Source organism: Hippopotamus amphibius, chromosome 4 (genome assembly GCF_030028045.1).
Source record: "Hippopotamus amphibius kiboko isolate mHipAmp2 chromosome 4, mHipAmp2.hap2, whole genome shotgun sequence".
Taxonomy (NCBI): domain Eukaryota; kingdom Metazoa; phylum Chordata; class Mammalia; order Artiodactyla; family Hippopotamidae; genus Hippopotamus; species Hippopotamus amphibius.
Genome location: NC_080189.1, coordinates 94007889 through 94035314, shown reverse-complemented (window position 1 = coordinate 94035314; position 27426 = coordinate 94007889). Strand labels below are relative to the sequence as shown.

Below are 27426 nucleotides of genomic sequence, written 5' to 3'. Positions count from 1 at the left end.
CCACTTCATGACTAGATATTTGATGTACGATGAGGTTTAGTGCAGGGGATTTAATTACAAATGATTTACCACATTATCAAGACTTGGAAGTGTCCTGTTTCCTCCTTCCTTACCCCATAGAGGTAACCACTATCCTGAATTTTATGATCATCTTTAACTTGTTTTTCTTTGTATTTTTACCATATTTCTCCACAAAGATATTTCTTCTATTTGCTTTACATGACTGTTCAATCTGTACTTTGAAACAATTTTTCATTGAAATATGTTTCAGATATTCAGCTGTGTTAACATGTGAGATTCATTTCAATCATTTACACAGGGCCATAGTATTTCGTTGTAGGAGTTTGTTCTATTGTATTTATTCATTCTCTTGTGGATATTCTGTTTTGCACGTTTATCTCTTAAGAATAAGGCTCTTAGGAATAGTGTGGCTCTTCTAGTGAATGCGTGCAGAAGTTTCGCTACAGTATGTATCAGAGCTAAATGTGGCTAAATGCAAAATTGTTTATGAAAGTGACTGCACTAGACATTAAAGACTGTTCCAACTGGCCCACCATCCCACAGGTGTACCTCAACAGCGAGTTCGTGGGGGTTGAGACATTCTTCTGCAGATGCGCCAGAACGGGGAGCTGGTGGAAGAGCTGGAAGAGCTGGAAAACTGGGGATCCGCTCCGCCCTCTTAAATGAAAAGAAAGACCAAGACTCAAAGTGAGGGTGGCCCAGGTGAGGGAGCCACTGGTGTCAGAATCTCACTGCCAGAAAAGCCTTACCGATTCTGGTTTTCACCCTTCAGGTGACTGCTTGCACCGATTCCTCCAGTTTGTGAGCAGCCCGGTGCTTTTAGCATGTCTGGTATTTGGGCGAGGAATATCCTGTGGTGAACGTCATCGTGACCACTGCACTGTCATAGTCAGTGTTGTGTTACAAGATTGCTGTAAACAAAATTCCTTCTTATGTTGTCCTTTGCGCTTTGCCTGATTCAGGAGTAAACTTAGGAGCTTTTGAATCATTGTTATTATTCATGAGTCCTCTGCAAATATGTCCGTCTGCAAAGATAATATACCCCCCATCCCCAATTTTTTGTAACTTGTTCTATTAAGAGAAATGATGGATAAGGAAGAAGATAAGATAACCGGGCGCTGTTTTTAAAATGAACTGCCAACCCAGGAAAAAAAAAAAAAGAAAGTGACTGCACTAATGTGTACTCCCACTAGCAATGAAAGTGGGTGCCCACTGCTCCGTATCCCTCCATCTTGGCAGCATTAGCAGGCTTTTTTTTTTTTTAATTAATTAATTTATTGGTTTTGTCGGATCTTTGTTGCTGCACTCAGGCTTTCTCTGGTTGTGGTGAGTGGGGGCTACTCTTCATTGTGGTGCGTGGGCTCCTCATTGCCGTGGCTTCTCTAGTTGCGGAGCACGGGCTCTAGGCACATGGGCTTCAGTAGTTGTGGCACATGGACTCCATAGTTGTGGCTCACGGACTCTAGAGCACAGGCTCAATAGTTGTGGCGCTCGGGCTTAGTTGCTCCACGGCATGTGGGATCTTCCTGGAGCAGGCAGATTCTTAACCACTGCGCCACCTAGGAAGTCCCATCAGGCTTTTAAAATATGCCAATCTAGTTAAAATGGTATCTCATTGTGTATGTGTCTAAGAATACAATATATTCACAGTTATGTAACCATCAACACAACCAGACTTTGTTATATTTTTATCACCCCAGAAAGAACCCATTAGGAGTCACTTCCCTTAACCCTCTGCTCAGCTGTAAGCAATACTTTCTGTGTGTATAGATTTGTCTACTCTGAATATTTCATGCAAACGAGAGCGTACAATATGTGGTCTTTTGTGACTGCCTTCTCTTAGCATAATGTTTTCAAGGATCATCAGTGTTCATGTGTATCAGTGTTTCATTTCTTTATAAAACTGAATAATAGTTCGTTGTGTGGCTGTACTGCATTTTGTTTATCCATTCCTCAGTTCGTGGACATCTGAATTGTTTCCACATTTTGGCAATTATGAAAAATGCTGCTCTGAACATTTTTTTTACAAGATTTTAGGTGGACATATGTTTTCATTGCTCTAGGTTCACACCTAGGAGTTAAATTGCTGGGTTATATGTTAATTAGGTGTTAATTTAACATTTTGAGGAACTACCAAACTGCTTTCCAAAGTAGCTGCACCATTTTACATTCCCACCAGCAATGGATGAGTATTCTAATTTCTCCACAGCTTTGTCAATGATTATTATCTGTGTTTTTGGTTATAGTCATTCTACTAGGTGTGAAGTGGTATCTCATTATGGTTTTGCTTTGCATTTCCCTAATGGCTCATGTAAAGAATCATTTCATACACTTTTTCACCATTTGTATATCCTCTTTGGACAGATGTCTATTCAGATCCTTTACCCAAGTTTAATTAGATTATTTGTCTTTTTACTGTTGAGTTGTAAATTTTTTTGTATGTTCTAGATGCAAGTCCTATATCAGATATATCCTGCAAGTGAGTTCCATGTCAGGTCAAATGATGACAACACTCTGTAAGCAGGTATTTTCCAGAGAGATGTAAGGTTACCTAATGAAGTTCTCTGGCGATGGGACTTCTTGATGAGCTTCAAACCCAGTTTGCCTGCCTCCAGTGTCTGCAAGGCTACTGGTTATCACAGCTCTGTGGTTTTGAGGCTGATAATTTTCAAGGATACTGTGGAGCTGGGTAGAAGAGGACTTGTATCCAGAATACATAAATAACCCTCACAATTCAATAATAAGAAACCAGAAACTCAATTTAAAAATTGGCAAGAGATTTAAAGGGACACTTTACTAGAGAAGAAATATGAATGACAAATTAGAACTTGAAAAGATGCTCAATGTCATTAGTCATTAGGGAAATGTAAATTTGAACTGCAATGAGATAACACTACATAACCACTAGAATGGATTAAAATAAGACTTTTAGTACCAAGTGCTGGTGAAAATGTAGAGCAACTGGAATTCTTTCACTCTGCTAGTGGGAATGGGAAAAAATGGTACAAATGCTTTGGAAAACAGCTTTGAAATTTCTTACAAAATTAAAGAATTTCTTACATGCTCCAGCAGTTCCACTAGAAATTTACCCAACAGAAGCGAAAATTGTCCACACAAAATCCGTTAGGTGAATGTTCACAGCAGCTTTATTCAAAATAGCCAAAATCCAGAAATAATTCAAATGTCCATCCAAAGGTTAGTGGATTAGCAAATTGCATTACATCCATAGAATGTGATCAGCACTAAAAAGGAAAGAACTACTCAGAGGTACAATAATTTGGATGAATTTTAAATGCATTACACTGAAAAAGCAGGACACAAAAGGCTACATACTGTATGATTCTACTTATATGACATTCTAGAAGAGGCAAAATAATAACAGAAAATGGGTCAGAGTTTGCCAGAGGCTGGGTGTAGGGGAATGGAATTGCCTGCAGTGAGGCTCAAAGGAAGTTTTTGGAGTGATGGGAAATTCTCAGTATCTTGATTGTGGTGGTGGTGAGTGTGTACATTTATCAAAACTCATTGAATTACGCACTTAGGGTGAATTTTACAGTATACAAATTAGACCTCAATAAACCTGACAGAAAATATTTTACACAGGTATTGTGTTCAACTTTATATACTGTAAATATTAATATAAAATAGAATTATATTTACATTTAATAGAGTGAATAGACAAAAAGTAGCATCCAGTACATCGCATCAGTGTCAACAACAGCAAAGGTATAAGGTTTACAAGAATAAATCTAATAAATATGTGTAAAAACATCATGTAGGAAACTTATAAAGCCTGATTAAAATATTTTAGAGAAAACCTTTATGGAAGGAGACCCACTGAATGTCATAAAGAGGTCAGCTTTCCCCACACGAGCCATACATTCAGGTTAGATTCACTCGCTCAGCAAATACTTACTGAGAACCTGTCTTTACTCAAACATGATCTGTTTTAGGTATTTGAGATGTGCCAGGGAACAAATCCAAAAAGAACCCTGCCAATGTTGAGTTTATGGTCTAGCTGGGTAGGAGATAGCTGGGTGAGAAGGAGATAAAATAACAATAGGGATACAAATAAATAAACCATATAATATCTTAGAAGGTAATAGTTGACTATGAAGAGAAAGTAGAGATAAGTAAATGATTAGAAGTAGGTGGGAGGGAATTGTGACAGGTTACAGTTTTAAGTGGAGTTTTTTTTTTAAATCAACAATTGTATTCTAAAATATATACATGGAAGAGCAAATGTGCCAAAAATACTAATTCTTTACTGACAAATATATATATGCTAGAGAGATTCTCTAACATATATTAGGGTTGTTTTACAGTTATACTAATATGGTAGTATTGTATTAGTGACTGATAGAGGAACAGAATAGAGAATTCATAAATATACCAAAAGATATAGAAACTGTGTAAGTAAGCAAAGGATGGATTATTTATTAGGTGGTCCTGGAATAGAAATCTACTTCACATATACTCAGAAATAACTTCAAATGGATGAAAGACTTAAGTATAAAAGGCAAAGTATTTAAGATGGTAATATAAGAGAATACCTTCATGAAATTGAGGTAGGAAAGAAGTTCTTAAGCAGAATTTAAAAATTGCAAACATTTCTTAATGAAGATTTAAAAAGGAAACTACATTATAGTTAACAACTTCTTAATTTCACTATGAATATTCACTGTATTAGTAATCAGAAAATGTGAGTTAAATTCACAGCATCATTTCACATTCATCAGACTGACGAAAAATAAAAACTTACAATTTCAAATAACAGCAAGGATGTGGAACAATGGATACCATTACACTTGGCTCACAGGAATAGAGAGTGGTTTAACTTCTTTGTAAAGAAAATCATGCTGCCTCATAAGTTTTGACTATATGATCCTAAATTCATGATCAAAAATATCCCTAAGATCATCGTTTTAAATAGAGTGAAGCAAATCCTCATGGGTACGTCTCAGGAGCATAATATTGAGCTCGCAAAGAAGGTTACAGAGAAAGCCTATACTATGCTTCCATTAATATAGATTTCCAAATCAAGCAAAAGGAAACAACATATTGTTTGTGGATGGTTATATATGTGGCAAAATGATATAACAAAGTATGATTAACGCAACTTCTGGCATTTACTTCTTAGCGGTAGGGAAGGGAAGTAATTGAGGAGGGGCACATAGGGGCTTCAGACATTAAAATATTCCATTTCTTAAGCTTCATGGTGGGTAGGTGGGCATTCTCTATTTTTAAAATATATGTTTATAGATGTATTTCATGATGTAAACATTTTAAGAATTTAGTATACGTTCAACTATCTAATTTCAGCCCTATGGTCATCTTATCCATTCCATTTTATACAGTAGATATATGAAGCCCCATTTAATATTTTGTTTGCAGAGGTTAAGTAACTCTTAACTGTTTTTGAACAAAAATTAACTTGCAAGCTTTTTTTTTAAATGGGGCTGATTTAACATTCTCTGGAGAAATTGGGGATGCTTTAGAAAATAAGTGCTGTTAATGCTATCAGATGTTTCCATTAGCTTTCTGATTCGTAGAAAGGTTAAAATTGATTTCTTTTTCTCCCCATAATGTAGGCTAGAATAGTATTCACAAGTAATTGAGTAGATCACAACAAAAATTATAATAGTAAGAGTTAAGTGTTGCTGAATATTTACTGTGTGTCAGGAATTTTTTTGGTGAGAGAACATAGGAGACAAACATTTCTACCCTGATGAACTCACATCATCATGGGAAGAGAGAGGATAAACATAATGATATAAACATACATGTTAGAAGGTGATATGAGATGTGGGGAAAATTGAAGCAGGGAAGGGCTGAGAAATTGTAGAGGTGGGGGAGGGTGATTTTAAATAGGATAGTTAGGAAAGGCATCCCTGAGAAGGTGACACTCGAGCCATGACTTGAAACTGGTGAAGGAGACTGTTATAAGGAATCCTGGGGGAAGAATAAATAAAGCGTCATAGGGTCTGAGACCAGAACATGCCTCGTGTATAAGAAATAGCAAGTTTGGTGTTAGATGGACGGAGACGGTCCTCAGAGGCAAAAGAGTAGGAAACAAAATTCAAGAGGGTGGTAGATCATGAGACTTACAGTTTATGATGAGAAATCTTGCTTTTATTTTAAACGAGACTGACAAATTGTATTCTAATGGTATTCTACTGACTTACATTGCAACAGGATCACGCAGAATGTGATGGAGAACTAACTGAAGCTGGCCAAGGCAGAAGCAGGAAGACAAGTCAGAAGGTTAACACAATAATCTGGTAAGTGATTAAGGTGCCTTGGACCATGTTTTAACAGGAAGGTGATGAAGTTTTTGGATTTTGAAGCTACAACAGACAAAATGCGCTTACAGAATTCGCGTGGTTTGTTATAGAAACAAAAAAGTGTTTTTGTCCTGAAGAAATGAAAAATAGTTGCCATTTTTCTACCCTAAGATGGGGAAAACTGCAGGTGAAGTGTATTTGGGGAGAGAGATCATGTGTTCACCTTATTGTTCAGTCTGAGATTTATATATGTGCCTGGTGTTCAGAGAAGAAGTGTGGGCTGAAGATATGACACTTAAATATATGGTACTTATGGTCATTAAAGGAGTGAAAGTAGATAAAAATAAAAGAGTAATGATGCCTGAGCTCTGGAGTTTTCCCATATTACAATATCAGGAGACCAAAAAAGAATAGCAAAAGAGAGGAAGGGTGTGTGATTGGTGATGGGGAGTGGGGAAGGACCAGGAGGACATGTTTCAAAGAAGGGGAGGGATATTAATTAACTTGGCAAATGCTGCTTATAGGCTGAGTAAGATGGGGACCAAGAACTGACTATTGGATTCACCTGTATGGAAATCACCAGTGACCATGATAAGTAAAGTTTCCTGGTGGGAGTAGGCTTTGGCTAAAGCTCATTTGAATGGGTCTAAGGGAAAAAATAGAAATTGGAAAGAGAAAAGATAGACAGCTACCTGGAGTTTTGCTATAAAAAGAAACAAGAAATAAGCCAGCTGCTGCAGAAGAATGTGGGGTCCAGAGGGTTTTTTTTTTTTTTTTTTAATGATGAGAGATATCTCAGTGTATTATATATGCAAAAGAGAATGATCAAGTTCAGAGGGTGATTGGATGAGCCGAGCCCTTTGTATGGGAGAGGAAATGGGATCTAGTGGAGAAGGGAGCTTTACAAAAGAGCACAGAGCATCTGTAGTTACAGGACTGCTTGGTGATGGTAGATGTGTTAGGTATGGTCATGGGAGCTGGGAAAAGAACTCTTCTCATTCTTTGAATTTTTTCCATGACCAAGAAATCAGATATTAACTGAGAGTGAAGAGGAGAGAATAAATTAAAAGTTTGATGAAAGAAGAGAAAGCATAAAATATTTTTCTGTGAGAGTAGAAGACTGAATAGACTAAGAAGGAATGTGTTGTATTATTGCGAGAGAGCTCCAAGGGTCCTCTTGAAGTCAGTGGTCATGAAGTTTAATGAGAATGGTGATTATGGCAGTATGTTTTTCTCCTACCCAAACTGATGCTTTGGTAGAGGCAGAGAGTAAAACAAAAGATGGAAAAGAGTTCAGGTATGTGTAAGAGAATGATTAGAGGGTTTGATTGTGGAGTGTAAACTTGGTAAGAAGGGAAATGAGTTCATGAGGGAAACCTGGAAAAGTGAAATTTTTTATAAGATTTACAGACTACATTACTGGGTTTGAAAGATTGTTTGATAAGAGAGTGGGCACTTGAAATAGGGGTGATGTGGGTTTGCAACGATTGCTAATGACGAATCCTAAGAGATATATACGTTTGATCCTTGCCTTGATTGTAACTTTTAATAGTTATATTCAGTAGTATTTATTGTATTTTTATTTCTTAGAATAGTATACTTAAAATTTATTATTTTGTTTAGTTTTTTATTGAGGTATAGTTGATGTAAATACTATATAATTTGCAAGTGTACAACATAATGATTTATAATTTTTAAAGGTTATACTCCATTTATAATTAATATAAAATATTGACTGTATTCCCTGTGCTGTACAATATATCCTTGTAGCTTATTTATTTTATACATAGTAGTTTGTGCCTCTTAATCCCCTACCCATATCTTGCCCCTCCCTCCTTCCCTCTCCTCACTGGTAACCACTGGTTCATTCTCTATATATCTTTGAGTCTTGTTTCTTTTTTGTTACATTCACTAATTTTATTTTTTAGATTCCATATATAAGTGATACCATAAAGTATTTGTCTTCCTTTGTCTGAACTGTTTCACTTAGCATTGTGCCCTCCAAGTCTACCCATGTTGTTGAAAATGCAAAATTTCATTTTTTATGGTTGAATAGTACTCCATTGTACATATTTATATATTGGGGTGCATGTTTCTTTTTGAATTATTGTTTTTGTTTTGGATAGGAGTGAAATTGCTGGGTCATATGGTTGTTCTTTTTTTTAGTTTTTTTAGAAACTTCCATACTGTTTTCCACAGTGGCTGCACCAATTTATATTCCCACCAACACTGTACAAGGGTTCCCTGTTCTGCACATCCTCGCCAACATTTGTTCTTCGTGTTCTTTTTGATGATAGCTATTCTGACTGATGTGAAGTAATATCTCATTGTGGTTTTAATTTGCATTTCTCTGATGATTAACATCAGAGCAACTTTTCATGTGCCTGTTGGCCACCTGTATCTCATCTTTGGAAAAATGTCTATTCAGGTATTCTCATTTTTCAATCGAGTTGTTTGTTTTTTTTTGATGTTGAGTTGTGTGAGCTGTTTATATATTTTGGATATTAACCTCTTATGGGTCATATCATTTGCAAATATTTTCTCCCATTCAGTAGGTTGTCTTTTCCCTTTGTCAGTGGTTTCCTTTGCTGTGCAAAAGTTCATAGGTTTAATTAGGTCCCATTTGTTTATTGTTTGCTTTTGTTTCCTTTGCTTTAGGGAGCAGATCCAAAAAACTATTGCTACAATTTATGTCAAAGAGTGTTATGCCTATGTTTTCTTCTAAGAGTTTTATGGTTTCTGGTCTTACATTTAGGTCTTTAATCCATTTTGAGTTTATTTTTTGTATATGGTGTGAGAAAATGTTTTAATTTCATTCTCTTACATGTAGCTGTCCGGTTTTCTTGGACCACTTATTGTACAGACTCTTTCCCCGCATTATATATTCTTGCCTGCTGTATGGTAGATTAATTTCACAGAAATAGAAAAAACAATTTAAAAATTTGTATGGAAACACAAGAGACCTCTAAAATCCAAAATAATCTTGAGAGAGAAGAACTGAAGGTATCATACTTCCTGACTTCAGACTATACTACAAAGCTACAGTAATAAAACAGTATGATACTGGGACAAAAGCAGACACACAGATCAATGGAACAGAATAGAGAGCCCAGAAACAAGCCCATACACTTAAGGTCAATTAATCTATGACAAAAGATACAAGACTGTACAATGGAGAAAAGACAGTCTCTTTTAAGTGGTGCTGGGAAAACTGGAAAGCTACATGTGAAAAAATGAAATTGGAACATTTTCTAACACCATATACAGAAATAAAATGGATTAAAGATTTTGCTTAGTTTTTATAGCTAACAATTAACATAGGTATTTTATTGTGTTAAAGCATTGAACATTCTTTAATTCTACATAAAAAGGAATTGTTATTTTAATTCTTAAAAGTATTTTGCTTATTCTTTTCATATTAAAAAGTTGCGAATAGTGTTTCTTTCCTGTAATAACTAAACAGAAGTTGATAGTAAGGGATATATTGGTTACGTGTAGAGTGCTGCCACAAAAAGGGCTCAAAAGTAGATTGGCTTAATTAACAAAAATATTTCTTTCTCTCATGGAAAAATTTGTGTTGCATATTTTAGGCTGTCAGGAAGTTCTTTCCCTTGTGCTCATTCAGGGGCTCAAATTCCTTCCAAGTTCTTGCTTCTCCCATCCTCCAGGACAGGCAGGGGTTCTTAAACTTTTTTGTGCCACAGACCTCTTTAGTAATCTGCCAAAATATATGGACTTTCTCAGCATAATGTTTAATAAATGCATAAAATAAAATGCATCAGATTAAAAAGGAAACAAATTACATTAAAACACCATGGTCAAAATATATAAATGTGTGCTTTCTTAACACTTAAAATTATAAGATATAACAGTCTATATTATGGGTATAAATACCGTAATTTTGAAGCAGTTATGAACATAAGCAATATTTTAAGATATCTGCAATGGCTGTAATATGATTCGAAAATACCTGTGATTTCTATTTTTGCCAAAGGCACACGTACTAGTAAGAGTATAGTGTATTGTCTACATTTTCAACAGAAGAAAATCTTAAATTAACAAAGATAAAATTTTCACCATCCAAATCTAATGAACACATTGAATTTTACCTAGTGTTAGCCCTTGGTTTAACGGCTAAAAGCTCCTTTTCTGTGATGTTGGTATTATGTTCATGGTCCACTCTGAGTGGAAGTGGGAGGAGAATGTGGAGATCTGAAAACTTAGGCCTAGAAGTTGGCACATAGTCTTTCCAGCCCATTCCATTTGAGATAAATCGATCAAGTATGACACCCAATTGCTAGAGACCTGGAGAAATGTAGACCAGTCAATGTCAAGATGAAAGGACAGAGTTAGAGGATCACCAGCAGACTCTGCCACAAAGGCTACACCCTTCACCTCTCCTGTTTCTCCTTCTCCTTCCCTTACGGTGTTTATTTTGTTTATAGTCAATTAATTATCTTATAGATATGTTACTCTGGGTAGTTTCTCAATCTATTAGAAAATCTTCTAACATTAGGATTTTCAGAGAAAGTTTTACTTCAAGGTGCATTAATGATATGAAAACACTTTTAGCATCATAATGCAAACAAATGCTGGGCAGATTATTCAGAGGTAAGAAAATGCAAGTGTATTATACATGTCAAGTGTATGTTCCAACTTGGTCTATTTTTCTACAATTTTATTAAATAAAATTGTTCTTAAAATAAGTGTGTCACCTGACAAATATGACTAACTATATATATTATTAAATTGTTTAAAAATTTCTTATATATATGTGTATGTACATGTACATATTGCTTTTGTTTTTTAAAATTCTAAATCACGCAAATTTATTTTTTTAGACTCATACAAGTTATTAGATAACATAATAATCTTGTAAACCAACAATATGATTATAAGCTGACCTTATAACATTGCCTAAGGAAGGAGGACCAATTTTGGGCAGTGAAGATTACTATCCATCCGTTTATTCTATTTCAATATCTCTGCTGCAACCAGTGAGACCCAAATAATTATGCCTTCTGGTAGTTAGATGGGAGAAAGGAGAATGCACTTTTATTAACTTTTATTTATGGGAACATTTTAAACCTGAAAAATTATTAGATCTGAGAATTTTATATCACTTGTAATAACCTCAATTTTTTAAAAAAATGGGTAAAAGAATGAAGGTAAAATAGGCTGCTGATAGAAGGAAAAATTTGCTGCCAGGAAATGAGCTCCATGAGAGCCATCTGCCTGAGGGCCACCTTGACTTTGTCTAGGGCAGAGGTGTAGAAATCAGTGCTTATTTTAATGGTTTATCTAGACAATCTTTAAAGCTATGATTTTCTTATTTAATAGAGAATGAGGAGTGATTTTTTTGGTAATTATAAATAAAATATATTCTCTTGGATCTATTTAGTATTGATAATTACATGATATCACCATGTTACATCAGTGTTTCTTAACCTTTTGAGGGGTACCACTGTGGAAACTTGGCCAAAGCTATGGACTCTTCCCCCAGAAACAAATACATGTACAGAAATAAACACAAGTTTTGCATAAAGTTTAGGGGTGTTTACTGATACCTCAATACTCTTCCAGAGGCATCCTTAAAATTCAATTCAGGACCTGTTTAAAACCCTTCTTCTACATTTTCATGTAATGACAAAGGAATGTATAATAGTGGTAACACCATTTTTCTATAAGTCTCTTCTATAACAGATAATTTTTTTCATTATGCTGGTCTCCTTGCTGACAGAATCATCTTGGTGATAGTTATTTGTTCATTCTTGATACAAATATATTAACTCTATCTTTCTACTATAGTTTGGTTCTCACCAGTACAAACTAATGGAAGTAAGTGATGTTGTGAATCATCTAAAATAATAATTTACAAGGCTTTGTTGTTTACATACATTTGTTTAAAGCAATTTAAGATCCTAATTATAATTACTTTTAATATTGTGTGCATATCTCAGTATGTATTACCCTATGAGAGACAGAAATCCAGAAGTGTATTGAATGACAGAGGAAATTTCTCATATATAATAGGATGATGAGTGGGAATTTTCTGGTTGCCCCGGAACTGGTGACTAGAACCCAAGGCCTAGAACAAAGAGGTATTAGGTACTCACTTTCTGAAGAGCTACTCCAAAAATGGAGGTCGGAGTCCTCTCTGTGGATTTACTAGGCAGGATCAGAACCAGCTCTGGAAAACTGCAGAGTAGTTCGTAGCACAGGTGCTGTACTGAGTCCGCTTGCTTCAGATCCTGGCCCGGCCACACTAGCTGTGTCACCATGAGCAAGTCACTTAATCTCCCTTCCCCCCAGCCTCCCCCATAAAATGGCAGTGATAATAACTGCAAAAACAGTGCTCACAGCAGTTACACTTAGCACATAGTAAATGCTCCATGGTGCTTATATCCAGCGGTTAGTAAATACTACTCAATATTTTCTGTGCTGCAGTGTCCTCCTTTATAGATACCTACTTCATAGGTATTTGTGAAGATTAAATGCCAGCATAGGCATAAATAATAAGGAAAGTACCTGGGCGTAGATGAGTACTCAGTAAATGTGTGGCTTTGTCCTTAGTTGCTACAACCATCCCCCTGGGTGCATGCACGTGTGTGTGTGTGTGTGTGTGTGTGTGTGTGTGTGTGTGAGAAAACTTGGAGTGGAGAAAAGACACAGTTGAAGGCATGGGTATAGCAAGCCCTGTGGAATGGAAAGTGTGTGCTTTGATGACATTCTTTCTGTATGAGGAAAGGTGTTTCCCTCACATCCAAAGCAAAATAAGGTTTCATTAGAAACACCCAGAGATGAAGGCTCCCTGTGGAAGGAGCAGAGACTCCATTTCCTTCTTGAGTGCCCGTTTAACAAAAGACTGGCTGACATGCCATGTTGCCATTATTCCTCCCTAGTCTACTTAATGTCTAATCCTCCTTTAGGTATCACCTCCAGTGTCACTTCCATAGGTAGACTTCCTAACCTCAAACCAGATAAGATCTCCTGTAAAGGTACATAACACTTCTCTTTATAAAAGAACTTATCAGAGTTGATACTTTCATGTTCATTGTGGGTCTACTTGATAATTATCTACCTTATTAAGATATAAGGTTTAATAAGGCAGGGACTGTGTATTCATACCTTACTCCAGTGCCTAGCTCAGTGACTGGCTCATGGTTAAGTACTTGATAATTTGGGGGTAAATAAATGATGTAAATTGGGGGAGAGACTTCTCAGTGTTCAGTTGAAATTGAATGGTGTTGAATGTTAGGTTCACATGATCCTAAAGAAACATAGGTGCTAGATTTGTTTAGCTAGGAAAGAATGAGATTAATTCTGGTTAGGTGATCATAGGAGGTTTATCATGTAATGGTGGATTACAATGAGAATTTGAAGGAAGGTGTATTTCAATAAACAAGTTAAAGAGGAGAGACGTAAGAAAACGTGTGCTAAGTATACTGGATTATGAATAAATGAATATGGGAAAGTAAAGAAGGGAATTTATGAAAAAATAATAAAAGATACACCTGTAAGTGTCAGAAGTTTGTCATTATACAGTTCCTTTGTTGTGATGCTAATTATTTAGATTCCCATGAAGGGTGGTTAGGTATTAAAGCTTTTAAACAGAGAAGGAAATGAGAGGTATATTAGACAAGGTTTATATAGAAAAGCAAAACTACTTTAGGTAATTTGTACAGAAAGTGATTTAACAGAGGATTAGGTACAAAAATTGCTGGAACAGTTCGAGAAGTGAGCACCAGCCTGGGTCTTACAGAGCTGGCTGTACACTGCTTCTCAAAACCCAAGAAGCTAGCAAGTAGACACTAAAACACTGCCAGAAAAATGTTAAAACTGTTACAGAAAAACTTCATATCCATGTACTTTGATTAGCAACAGAAACAAACAAACCGGGTCAAACATAACAACATGTGCCCATATTAGTCCTGCCTTTCAGACATTACAACATTGCAAGTAATTGGCAAAACCAAATTTGCATCAAGACATCCAGCAGTGGAGCTTCCAGGTGGGTGAACACAGTGAGGTACTAGGAGGATGGTGCACCCAGAGTGGGCTTTATCCTATGTGTCTCTTCCATTTGTCTTTTCTTGAAATGTATTTTATTTTTTTAATAAACTGGCAAGAGAAGCTTAATCTTGAACTTTATAAAGAACAGGTTTAGCTTTCAGAGTTCCTACCTGGTCTCCTTGCAGCTGCAACCAACTGCGATTCTATCACACCTTCATGATGCTTCCCTTTGCCAGAAATGCACTAAGTACAGTTGAACCTTGAACAACACAGGTTAGAATTGTGTGTCTACTTATATGTGGATTTTTTTTTCAATAGTAAATACTACGGTACTCAAGATCTGTGATTAGTTGAATCCACTGGCTATCTATTTTACAGTTGGTAGCGTATATATGTCTATGCTACTCTCTCACTTCGTCCCAGCTTCCCCTTCGCCCCCCGCTCCCCCAACCCTGTGTACTCCAGTCCATTCTCTGCATCCTTATTCTTGCCCTGTCACGGTTCATCAGTACCATTTTTTTTTAGATTCCATGTATATGAGTTAGCATACAGTATTTGTTTTTCTCTTTCTGGCTTACTTCACTCTGTATGACAGACTCTAGATCTATCCACCTCATTACATATAGCTCCATTTCATTCCTTTTCATGGCTGAGCAATATTCCATTGTATATTTGTGCCACATCTTCTTTATCCATTCATTTGTTGATGGGCATTTAGGTGGCTTCCATGTCCCGGCTATTGTAAATAGTGCTGCAATGAACATTATGGTACATGTTTCTTTTTAGATTATGATTTTCTCTGGGTATATGCCCAGGAGTGGGATTACCGGATCATATGGCAGTTCTATGTTTAGTTTTTTAAGGAACCTCCAAACTGTTTTCCATAGTGGCTGTACTGACTTACATTCCCACCAACAGTGCAGGAGAGTTCCCTTTTCTCCACACCCTATCCAACATTTGTTGTCTCTAGATTTTTTGATGATGGCCATTCTGACTGGAGTGAGGTGATACCTCATTGTGGCTTTGACTTGCATTTCTCTAATGATTAGTGATGTTGAGCATCTTTTCATGTGTTTGTTGGCCACCTGTATGTCTTCTTTGGAGAAATGTCTATTTAGGTCTTCTGCCCATTTGTGGATTGGGTTATTTGCTTTTTTGGTATTAAGCTGCATGAGCTGCTTGTATATTTTGGAGATTAATCCTTTGTCCGTTGCTTCATTGGCAAGTATTTTCTCCCATTCTGAGGGTTGTCTTCTTGTCTTGTTTATGGTTTCTTTTGCTGTGCAAAAGCTTTTAAGTTTCCTTAGGTCCCATTTGTTTATTCTTGATTTTATTTCCATGATTCTAGGAAGTGGGTCCAAAAGGATCTTGCTTTGATGGATGTCATAGAGTGTTCTGCCTATGTTTTCCTCTAGGAGTTTTATGGTGTCTGTCAACATGTTTTTTAAAAAATCCTTTAGAAGCTGAGTTTGAACTGTAGCAACATTTCAATTTATATTGAGGGACCAAAACCTTTTGAATTGTTTTCCACTGAAAGAAAGAAGAAAAGTGGGTGAAAAATGTAATATATGAAAGTGTATAATTATATGGTATTAGCTTTTTTAAAAAAGTGTTTGGTGTAATCACCACATTTCATTAATTTTTAACTATTAAGGAAATACTGCCTATGAGTTTACATTTCCAAGGATAGCATCCACTCTTGATTAATAACCAATAATCCATTCATCTAATTTATGTATAGCCATGAACAGTCTACAGCCCACACCACAGCCTACATTTTGGTTTTTTACAGTCCTTCCATTTAGGAATAAAAGTCAGGATCCTTTCCAATAACAACCACCTCCAGTGTTTTCAATATTGCTACCATCACCCTGGCAACACAGAAGACAGGACATAAATAGTTGCTCTGCCAAACATATCTATTGCCTTGTTATCCTTGTGGGAGTTACAGTTGTCATGGGAAGTTTATACTGAAGTTAAAAAAGTAAATTTGGACTTATCAATGGCAAGATTTTCTAAAAAGTGCGTTCCCACTATATGTAGACAATTAAGTGGAACTGTAAATAAAATATAAACTCCATGATACCAAAAAAAAAAAAAAAACTGTCTTATTCCTCAGCACTGAGCATTAATTAGTAGATGCTCTATAAATATTTGCTGAATGGGTGAATTTGTTCAATGCATACATGGGTTTCTCAAGTCAAAGCATACAGTTTGACATTATTTATTATTACTTATGTTACTGTGTTGGTTGCATTAAAACGTTTTAAAAAATCATAGTCCAGAATATATTAAGGTGACAATTATAAATGGGTACAGTGATCTAATTAATTAGTTTCAGTTGAACTATCTGGTATGTACAGTTAGATATAATTTTATCATATGTCATCAATGCTCTTGACACTGAATTAGGTGCTTTTTATACATTTGTGGCATTTTAGCCTCCCCAATGCCACATGTTGTAGGTATTTTGCAGATAAGAAGACTCTAATTGATCAGAAAAAGTTGAGCAAGATTAACTCAGCTTGTCAGGGGAGGACAAGACATGAACCCAGTTTCATCTGGCATCAAAGCCTGCACTCCTGCCCACCCCCAGACTGCCGTTCCTGGTATCTCTTCTCCACATCTAGAGTTGTTTGGGCCTTTCTGGAAGTAGGAAGCTAATCTAGCAGTCATACTGTTGTGTGAACTTGGTTTTACTTTCTTAGAATCCCTGCTATCATCTCTCTCTCTCTCTTTTTTAAATAGATTTATTTATTTATTTATTTATTTTATTGGCTGTGTTGGGTCTTTTTTGCTGTGCACGGGCTTTCTTTTTAGTTGAGGTGAGTGGGGGCTACTCTTCATTGTGGTGCGCAGGCTCCTCATTGCCGTGGCTTCTCTTGTTGTGGAGCACGGGCTCTAGGTGCGTGGGCTTCAGTAGTTGCAGCACACAGGCTCAATAGTTGTGGCTCATGGGCTCTAAAGCACAGGCTCAGTAGTTGTGGTGCATGGGCTTAGTTGCTCCGAAGCATGTGGGATCTTCCTGGAGCAGGGATCAAACCTGTGTCCCCTGCGTTGGCAGGCGGATTCTCAACCACTGCGCCACCTAGGAAGCCCCTGTCATCTCTCTTGAGTAGTGATCTTGGCACCTTTGCTATACTTCAGAAACTTCCCACTTTCAAAGGAAAGGGACTGTGGGAGCAGAGCAGACTGGAATATCCCGCATGTGTATTGAGGATCTTTTTGAGAGTAGAACTGGCTTTTTTTGGCTTAAGAGAAACACTGTGTTCAGTGGGTTTTGTGTCAACTTAGAATGAGCATAATCTTACTTAAAAGAACCCATCAAATAACAGACTAATGGGGAAAAATAATTAGATACATCACTGATCTCGCTACTGTGGCCTGGTAGTGAAAGCATGAAATTTGGAATCGGAAACTCCCGGTTTGAATCTTAGCCCCATAACCTACCAGTTTTTCTCTCTTAGACAAATTACATAAAGGCTGATTCTTCCTATTTGTAAAACAGCTCTTTACAAACTTTGGCTTTCGAGGCTATTGGGAGCTTCACTGCTAGCATATGGAAGCATTTTGTAAAGGGTGAAGTGCTGCACAAATATGTTATTGGTGGTAACGGTATAGTTATTATGTTATGTTATTATGTGATCCTAGTGTTAATTCTAGGGCAAAACACAGAGTATTTAATCCAACATTGTAATTTTACAGATGAGAGACCTGAGGCATAGAGGAGTGAAGTGAGACAAAGATTCCCAATAAAGGTGGAATAAAGAGAAATTTGAAAATTGACACAAGCTAATATTGCCCAGAATCTGTGTTTTCCAGTATGTTGTCTCAACATATAAACAAGATTTTAAATGGCAATTGTTGCTTTCTATATTTGACTAAAGTTTTCTTAAAAACTGAATAAAAGAAACATAATCAGTACCAAATACAAAATTATCACAAAATTATCATGCTGTTTTGTCAAGGCAGTAAAGTCCAGTTCATAAGATACTAAAAATTTGCATAAGAATTTTGATGTTTTAATAGAGTAGGGTCAATCATTCTATTTCTTACTCTCTTAGGGACCAGATGATTGTGTCCCCCCCAGATTCATGTGTTGAAGCGCCAGTCCCCAGCGTGATGGTATTTGGAGATGGGGCCTTTGGGAGGTAATTAGCTTTAGAAGAGCTCATGAGGGTGGGACCCACACGATAGAGTCAGTGCCTTTGTAAGAAGTTTGCTATCTCCCTCTAGCCCTGGAGGGTGTGAAGGCAGCTGTGTACAAGCCAGGAAGAGAGTTCTTACCAGAATGTGGTGGAACCCTGATCTTGGACTTCCCACCCTCCAGAACTGTGAGATGTAAATGTCTATTGTTTAAACCTCATTCTGTGGTATTTTGTTATAGTCGCCCAAACCAGTACACACTCTGCCTTCTCAGATTTCTAAAGTGTTTGCCTAGGCCATATGTCTCTTATGCATCATTTTTTCATTCCTCATCAAATAATTTTTTCAGCATTTGGAAAGGCTCCTCTGACCCCCGCCAGTCCTTTAATGGAAAACGGTGCATGTGATGATCCTTTCTTGACCCTACTGTATTAAAACAGAGCTTAACTTCCACCAGGTGGCGCCAAACCATAGCCGGCCTGGGAAGAGATGGGGATGGATGGATTTAGCTCCTGCCTCCAAACCGCTGGAAACTGGGGGCCGGCTTCAGTAGGTCAGGCACTTGAAAAAAAGCAACCCTTGATTTTATTCAATTGTATTTTCAAGGCAACCTTCTCGGTTATGGCAGGTTTTACTGTAGTTAGAATGAATGCTTCTTCTTCACTGCTTCTAAACACGTTATTTCCTCATTAGGGCTGATGAAACTTCCTTGACTTTTCAGCTAAGGCTTCCAAATGCCAATTTCTTTTTCAACCTGCATGTTCAGATACTTTTATTGAAATAAGACTGGATAAAATTTTTTTTCCATTCTATTCACTTTTCTAAATTTTTAAATAATAGTAGTAATTTAAAAATTTTAAGGACAAGTTAGATTGATTTCCCCAGTACATCAGCTCAGAGTGTATTAATATAACAGTGCCGATCTCTATCTATGTTCAACTTGATGTTGGTTAGCCAAGCAATGCCATGTTCCTAGTGTTCTTTATGATCAAAGTTCTCCAAAGGATGCTATACTTTAATTAACATCACAAGGAGCTTTGAGCATTCCACCTTTCCTTTATAACTATTAGAAATGTGCTTCTTGAGATTCTGACTACATAAGACAAACTTTTCCAAACCACCCTTTCCTTCTTACTTAATTTTCATGGAAAGAAAAGGAGCCAGCCAAGTCCTGGTGGTCTGCTTTTGTTTAAGCAATATGTGTTGAAAATATGTAAAGTCATCCCTTCTTCAATCTCCATGATAGTCTTTACCACCACTCTTATTGACATGATAGGAATCCAAAATGTATTCATCAAATTTCAACATATTTTAAATAATTTGTTGTGAAATTGGTTCTCGAGACTCCAACTGGAATACAAAATTGCTGTGTGTATATTTCCACAATCGAGGCAAACATTTCTAAAATAGTTTTTAAATGCTGAAGTTAGTGTTATTAGAGAACAATGAATCAAAACCCACTAATTTTACAATGAGAAAGCTGTGATACAGAAAGAACGTGTTGAAAATTATACAAAATTAGTAAAAGAATAAGGACCATGTTTGTTTATATTTCCTTATACTCTGTGTCTTAAACCAACACTTTCACGTCTCATTTTAACAGGAAACCTTAAGGAGATTAAGGAGCCTTCTGGTGCCTAGTAAAAAAAAATCCCTCTGATAGGTTTCTCCACTGCCTGATTCTGGATTTAATTAATCTGCTTCTCATCTTCTGGAGGTTATTATCATAGGGACGACCTTCTTGGTGTAGAAGAATATAGTGGTCCAGACCAAAGCCATTGAAGTCAGACCTCATTTTGAGTTCACAATGGTTTATTTGTTACATAATCTTGGGCAAATTAATCTTTTATGTAATCTCTCTGCATCTCAGTTTCCTTATCTTTAAAAGGGGATAGCCAACTATCTCTTTTATGGAGTGAGTGTGAGGTTGAATAAAATACCAGGCTTATGATGGAGTCTGACGCGTAGGAAGTCTTCAGTAGTGTCTGTTGTTACTGTCACTGTTGCTGTCTCAACCATCACTGCAACGGTCATTTTAGTGTAAGTAATCCCTGACGAGTTTATGCTCGTTTATAAAATCAGTAGAAGGTGAATACAAAATTTAAAATGCAGTTGTAGACCTCAAGTATTACATCTTGTATACATCACTAATGTATGCAAAGTCAAACTGAGTAATGGATGAGAGAAGATTAGAGTGATGGGGATATAGCGAATAACATTTATCATGAAGTTATATCAGTGGGGCTGGGGAATGAATAGCATGTTTATAACTCATGAAACTGTTTAACTCCATTTGGAAAATAATACCATGTTTTGAAGGGTGTTAGAGTTTCATTATTATATTATCATTGGAGTAAACTAAGAAAGTATTTAGGTATTCAAATAGAAACTTAAGTCACATTAAATTCCACCATGTGGAGAGAACTAGTTGAACGTGTGTGTGTGTGTGTATTCTATAAACTATAAAGGTAACATTTTGATGTACAATCTTGAATCCTTCTTTCTATACATCTATAAGGACTTGAAGAGAGTGGGGGAGTAGGCCATATGGCTAACAAAGAGAACAGTAGAACAGTTTTAAAGCAGAGAAAATAGTAAGTACAAAAGCCCTAAATTGGGAACATGCCTCGTGTATTCTAGGAGCACTGAGGTGGGGAACATAACTAAAGTAAAGTAGATGGATGAAGAGAAAGAGTAAACTAAAAAAAGTAGCTAATTAGAAAGCTAAAGATGACAGTAGTTTAGATCAGAGTGGTGGCAGTGGGACTGGGTAGAATGTGATGTATTTGGATGTCTGGATATATTTTGAGATTACAGACAAAAAGATTTACTGGTGAATTGGAAATGAGATGTACTGAAAGAGACCAGTCAAGTGCAACTTCAAGTTTTGTGTATGGGTAACCAGAAGACTGGAGCTACCAGCTACTAAGATTGGAAAGAATACAGGAGGAGAAGTTTGGTAGCAGGCGGCGATATGTCAGGGATTCCATCTTGAACACGTTAAGCTTGAGGAGTAGAGCACAGTTCCAAGTGGAGATACGAAGTAGGCAATTGCATACATTAACAATGAAGTTCAGTGGAGAAGTCTGGGCTGGAGATATTAATTGGAGAGCCATCTGCTCATAGATAATTTTTAAGTCAGAAGAATGGATAAGATCATCTAGGGAGTGTAGGTAGAAAAAAAGATTTTAAGGGTCTGAGCTGTGGGACACTTCATAGAGGTTAGAGAGATGCTGTAGAACCAGCAAAGAAGCCTGAGGTAAGTGGTCGAGAAAGTGTGTGAAGAAAGTTTCTTAAGAGGAAAGAAGTGACAAACCATGTCAAATGCTGTCTGTCATTCAGATTGCACAACTGAGAATTGACCAGTGGACTTAACAAGGTGGAAGTCATTCACTGTTCTCCCATTCTGTTAGTAAGTTCTTTACCATACTCTCAAAATTCTCTTCAAATTTCAAGTACCTCCTCACTCTCAGCTAATGACCTGCTACTTTTCCAATGTGAAAACAGAAACAGAAAAGAATTTAGGCAATCTTACCTATGTCTCTGCCCAGAGTGTACCCCGTCTCCTGTTACATGGAGAGACTCTCTGGGCTGGTAATGGCGGCCAGCCTGTCTACCTGTGGAAGATCCCATGCCCTCTTGACTATCCATGAATATCGTTTCAGCAGTACTCCCTTCCAGCATCATTGTTTTCTCCGTATTATATTATTCTCAGCAGCATTCAAATTTCTGGAAGTAAGTTTATTGGTCAGGTGAATATGTACTTCTTAAAGGATGCACAGTATTTTTTTTTTACTGACGTGGTTTCATAATTATTACTATTCATGCACATTCATAAAACCCCTGATCTATAGTTATTCTCTTAGTACCAGAACCCATCTGTGTTGAGATTTAACTTCCTTTTAAATGTGACAAAAAGGGCTATTCTAACTCTGAGTTAGGTATAGGTATATACCTGACTTGGTTTGCAAGTCATCACAACTACCTGGTGATTAGCAGGTTCTGATTCCACAGACCTAGAGAAGAAAAGCACCATCATTTTCTAGTGATACAGCTGCCATACAGCATCAGATCTAATTTTACCATAATGTGTGCCTGGAGTGGCCTGAAGCTCCCTGTTATGCGATTCCTTCAGGCAAAATATCTTGGATATATTTTATCAGGGGCAAAGAGGTTATTTGCAGCTGTACACACTGGACTGGGTAGTAGAATTCAAACAGTGATTAGTATTCAGTTTCTCTTCTCAAGTTTAAGTTCAGTAAGGGTACCAGTACACAAACAACTCACCTCAGTGCAGTGTGATTAGTTCTTTGATAGAGTATTATGAAAACACATAGAAGGAACAGTTAACCCAGCTTAGAAGGATACAGAAATTTGATTAAAAGAACCTTTGCATGTAAGAGGAGAGGAAGGTGGAGAAGGAGCCAACAGAAAGGAGTCAGGGGAAACCCAAAGACTCTGACGTCATGGAAGCAAAGACACCTTGTATTTCTAGACAGCAAAGCGAAGAAATAAAGCAGAAGTTGGAGCAATGGGAGGATAAAATCAACAATCCAGATGCATACAAAAAAATGGAAACCAAATTTAAAAACAGAGATTTAAATACATTCAACTCAGGGATCACAAAGATGCTGACTTTTTTTGAAACCACTTTATTACTCTACATGGAGAACTGTGTGGCTGTGCAGCAATCACTTAGTAGGTACTTGTTAACCAGGAATAAATGAAGATGGAGGGCAAAAGGGGCAAGCCAAATAAAAAGGGAAGCAGGCACAGAGGGTCTGTGGAAAGGGAAGCAAAGTCTGTCACAGTCTTCTAATGGCCAGGTTTCCAAGATGAAAGTGTTTACCGCTTAAGGTTACAGTATCATTTCTGGCAGTTGCTTGAAAAACTGGCTTGCCTGCATCTTTAAATGTGAAAAAAATTAGTCAATAACCACAGTATTTAATCCACATAATGTCAAACAATCAAGTCCTTCACTGAATTGAGCGATTGTTTCGGCAGCCGCAATCCATCCCATCTATAACCACCCAAAGAATTGATTTCGAATCAAAGGTACTTTAGGCAGATTGTGAAACTATGAACTACATTTAGCGCTCCAAGATGCCAGAATGTAATGTGCTGAGAATTTAGTTTTTTAGAGCTCTGACAAGGGACACGGCCAGCCTTGGCAGCCATGGGAAGTAGGCTGTTTGCCCAGAGTGTCCAAAGCTTCACCTTTCTGTGCCTCTCTATTTGTTCCTTGGCTTTTCTCTCCTCTTCTCCCATCAAACCCCCCCCCCCTTTTTTTTTTTCCTTCAGAGAGGATCTCATGTCAGTCAATTATATTTGAATTTGAGTTTAGATAAGCATGATCTCTAGCCCAGGGTTATTCTTCATGTTAAGTCTTATCATAAATGCTTTCAGGAATTAGAAAGCAGGAAGACAGTGAGAGAAGATCCTCTAAATACGCCAACCCATAGATTTCAAATCTAGCTGAACATAGAAGCCCACTAAAGAGGTCTCCTTAGGACATAAAATTATTATACCTTAACCATAGTAAAAGCTATTGTTGTTAGCCTGCCCTGAATGCATTTTCCCTTTTTTGGATAGAGCATCCTATTTTTCTGTAAGGGACTGTTAATTCCTCTCTGTGCCTCTCTGGTGGGTGTAGGGTTAACTCTGACTCTGGCTCCTTAAAATGAGCATATGATTTAAGTTTAATTAATTTGAGCATCAGATTCCCCTGGACTCAGTGATTATTTATCATTAGTCAAACTGAGAAGCTCTGATGTCAGGAAAACAATGGCACATTAACAACATTCTGAGCAGGGCAAACCAGAGCCAATGAAACTCAATCTTGGGACTTTGCCTGGACCTATGGGGGAAGGAAGGTCTCTCTTCCTGAGCTGCTGAGTGGAATTCTCGTAAGATGGAACTCTTGCAGTAGAGAGAAGTGGCATGCCTCAGAATAGAGACTTGAAAGGAAAATGAGGTCAAGAAAGAGGAGAAAGTGTTTTCGAATCTTCATTGCCTCAGTTGAGCCAACTGGTCTTTTCAATTATGTGCATCAATACTTTTAAGTAAGTTTTAGTCACAACTAAATGAAGCATCAAAATATTCCCATTTCTGTCTGTTTGTATTTCTTGAACAAGCCCAAGCTAAACCTTTAATGATGGTCCAACTGCAGTGAAATCTCAGGACTTCAGACTGCTACACTGACTCCCTCGCTCTCCTAGCATGTTTTCCTCTTTACCCACAAAGCCTAATTAATTTTTCACGTTTATTTAACAGAAATTTACATAGTCATGACTACTGTCCTAACTACAAATATTAACCCATTTACTTAGTTCAATAATCCCACGAGGTACTCTCTTTTTCACTCTTGTTTTATAGATGAGGACACTGGGCCGAGATCATACACCTTGGCGGGGGGGGGTAGGGGGAAGGGGAGGAGGGTTGGGAGGAGGGAGCCAGGAATCCACCACTGAGGGCCTAATCCTTAATAAAGCATTCACATTTTTTCTCAGCCCTAACTCAACACAAGCATCTGGGGAATTTTAAAAATTTAAAAATGCTATTTCCCAGGTTCCTGCCCAGAGATTCTGATTCAATTGGTCTGAACTGGGACCTGGACATCACTGTTTCTTGAAAGCTTTATCAATGATTCTAACATGCAATTTATGTTAAGAAAAAAAAAACACCTATTTACATAAAAGATCAATTATCTTGTCCCAGGGTCTCAGTGTTCAAGAGGGAACTCACTCCAAAACATTGTTGGCTTCTATGTTACGCTCACTAGGAAACAATTAATGCTTTTAAGAATTTATAAAGACAATCTATTGTGATATATATTTGTTATAGTTGATATTTGTTAAAGCTAGGGGTGGGACTATGACTCATGAAACTATGACTATACCTAATGTGGGAAGTGGATGGCAGTAAGGTACTTAATTTTAAAAATTAAGCAAAGGTACTTAAATTTAAATAACTGCAAGTGACCCAATTTTAGCTGTTTCTTCATGCTATACTGAGAGTAAAATAGGATTTTTTTTCCATACATGACTTGTACCTGGCCCTGATAAATTTAATAGCAGTAAAATACTGTCCATTTGCATGTTGTCTCCAAGGAAAAAGACTATTTCAAACTTGGTTCTCTCCTTTGTGTGTCTACTCTAAAACGAAGGAAGAAATAATGTCTAATTTTTCTTTCTGTTTCCTACTCCCTTGTTACCATGCTCAATCCCTCAACTACTATCTAGTGCTTAGGGTCACAGATATGTTATGCTTTTTGAGAAATATATGTGTAAAAGCGAGGAGTAAATTTGTGAAGACATTAAAAATAGTGGAGAGAGGATTTTGCTTTAAAAGGTCTTCAGCTGCATTGCTTCTGATGAATTAATGTCCTTCATATCTCAGACTATTGGTTTAGCATAGTTAACACTCTCTCATCCTCCCTCTATTCCAACCTTCACAAAGTCTTTCAATATTACCATTCACCTTCAGTGTCACTCAAAGAGCTGCATGTTCAAGGTACAGAATCAACACGTAAGCTTGTTTTCTAATTTCTCTTTCTTTGGGGAAAATGAGAAGCCATTTTCCTGAAATGTAAAAATATCACTGAAACTTTTTTAAATAATGAGAATCTCTGATCAGGAACTATGTGCCTAGTTCAGATAAATATAATGCTGGAGTCTAAGTATTTCAGTTTCTTTTATTGTGTGTTTTTATTTTTTTTTTTAATTTTTATTTATTTATTTATTTATTTATTTATTTATTTATTTATTTACCTACCTACCTGCATTGGGTCCTCGTTGCTACACATGGGCTTTCTCTAGTTGTGAGTGGGGGCTACTCTTTGTTGCAGTGTGAGGGCTCCTCATTGTGGTGGCTTCTCTTGTTGTGGAGCATGGGCTCTAGGACCATGGGCTTCAGTAGTTGCAGCATGTGGGCTCAGTTGTTGTGGCTCACAGGCTCTAGAGCGCAGGCTCTGTAGTTGGGGCGCACGTGCTTAGTTGCTCCGTGGCATGTGGGATCTTCCTGGACTAAGGATTGAACCCATATCCCCTGCACTGGCAGGCGGATTCTTAACCTCTGCACCACCAGGGAAGCCCCTATTGTGTGATTTTAAATAAAAGACTTTTCCTAAGCAAAATTTTAAAATTCTTGTAAAGGTTTTACTAAGCTCATCATAGCCTGATGACACACTGCCATTCTCACCCAGAGGATGGCATAAATCATTTTGTACTTTAACTAAATTTCCATAAATCATTTTGTACTTTAAGTAAATAAATTTCAACACTTAGAGGAACATAAAGCTATTACAATGGTGAGCATAGAAAACCTTTCCACATTCTTATTATTTAACGTTATCAAGAATATGCAAGCTTTATTAATTATTCCTTAATTTGAGAATAGGTTGATCACGGAGGGTATAGTGGCACCCACATCTTTAGGTTAATAATAGTTATATATAGAATTCGTGCTTGAGACTTATAACCTTTCAGAGGGAAACGAACTGTGTTATCTTCATGCAGTCTAAAGCAACCCAAAGATTTGTTGGTATTATTTGTGAAAGCAAGAATAGATTAAATATGCTTTTTACTAAGAGGAAACATAGGAAAATTATATCCTTCGTTACCAAAGGATCATGCAGTTTAACAAGTAGCATTTAGCCATCTTTTTGACACAGCACTGGCTTCTGAGTAAATTGCTTGATTGATTGTTGAGACTTCTGTTTATGTGTCATGAGAGAGAATTTGGGAACTAGTAGTGTTCAAAGATTTTCTCATTTGCACCACCGGCAAGCACATTCAACAATTAGATTGCCCTCTACAAAGTAATTTCTGTATTAAATAATGACTCATTGCTTATGCTTCCTCTTTAAAAAAAAAAAACAACACCAAAAACTACTTTTTTTTAACCACAGAAATTTCTAGCATTTCTGCTGAATGTCCTACAGCTCATTCCTTTCTTTCTGAGG

General features: G+C 37.0%; 1 protein-coding gene across 1 annotated transcript in view; it reads left to right on the top strand.

Moving 5' to 3' along the window:
- Nucleotides 1-6275: 6275 nt before the first annotated feature.
- Nucleotides 6276-27426, top strand: part of CACNA2D1 (calcium voltage-gated channel auxiliary subunit alpha2delta 1) — a 587574-nt gene continuing 566423 nt past the window's right edge. Inside the window, exon 1 of the mRNA XM_057730987.1 lies at nucleotides 6276-6302. The gene's annotated coding sequence lies outside the window, so the exon portion shown is untranslated. The remainder of the gene's footprint in view (nucleotides 6303-27426) is intronic.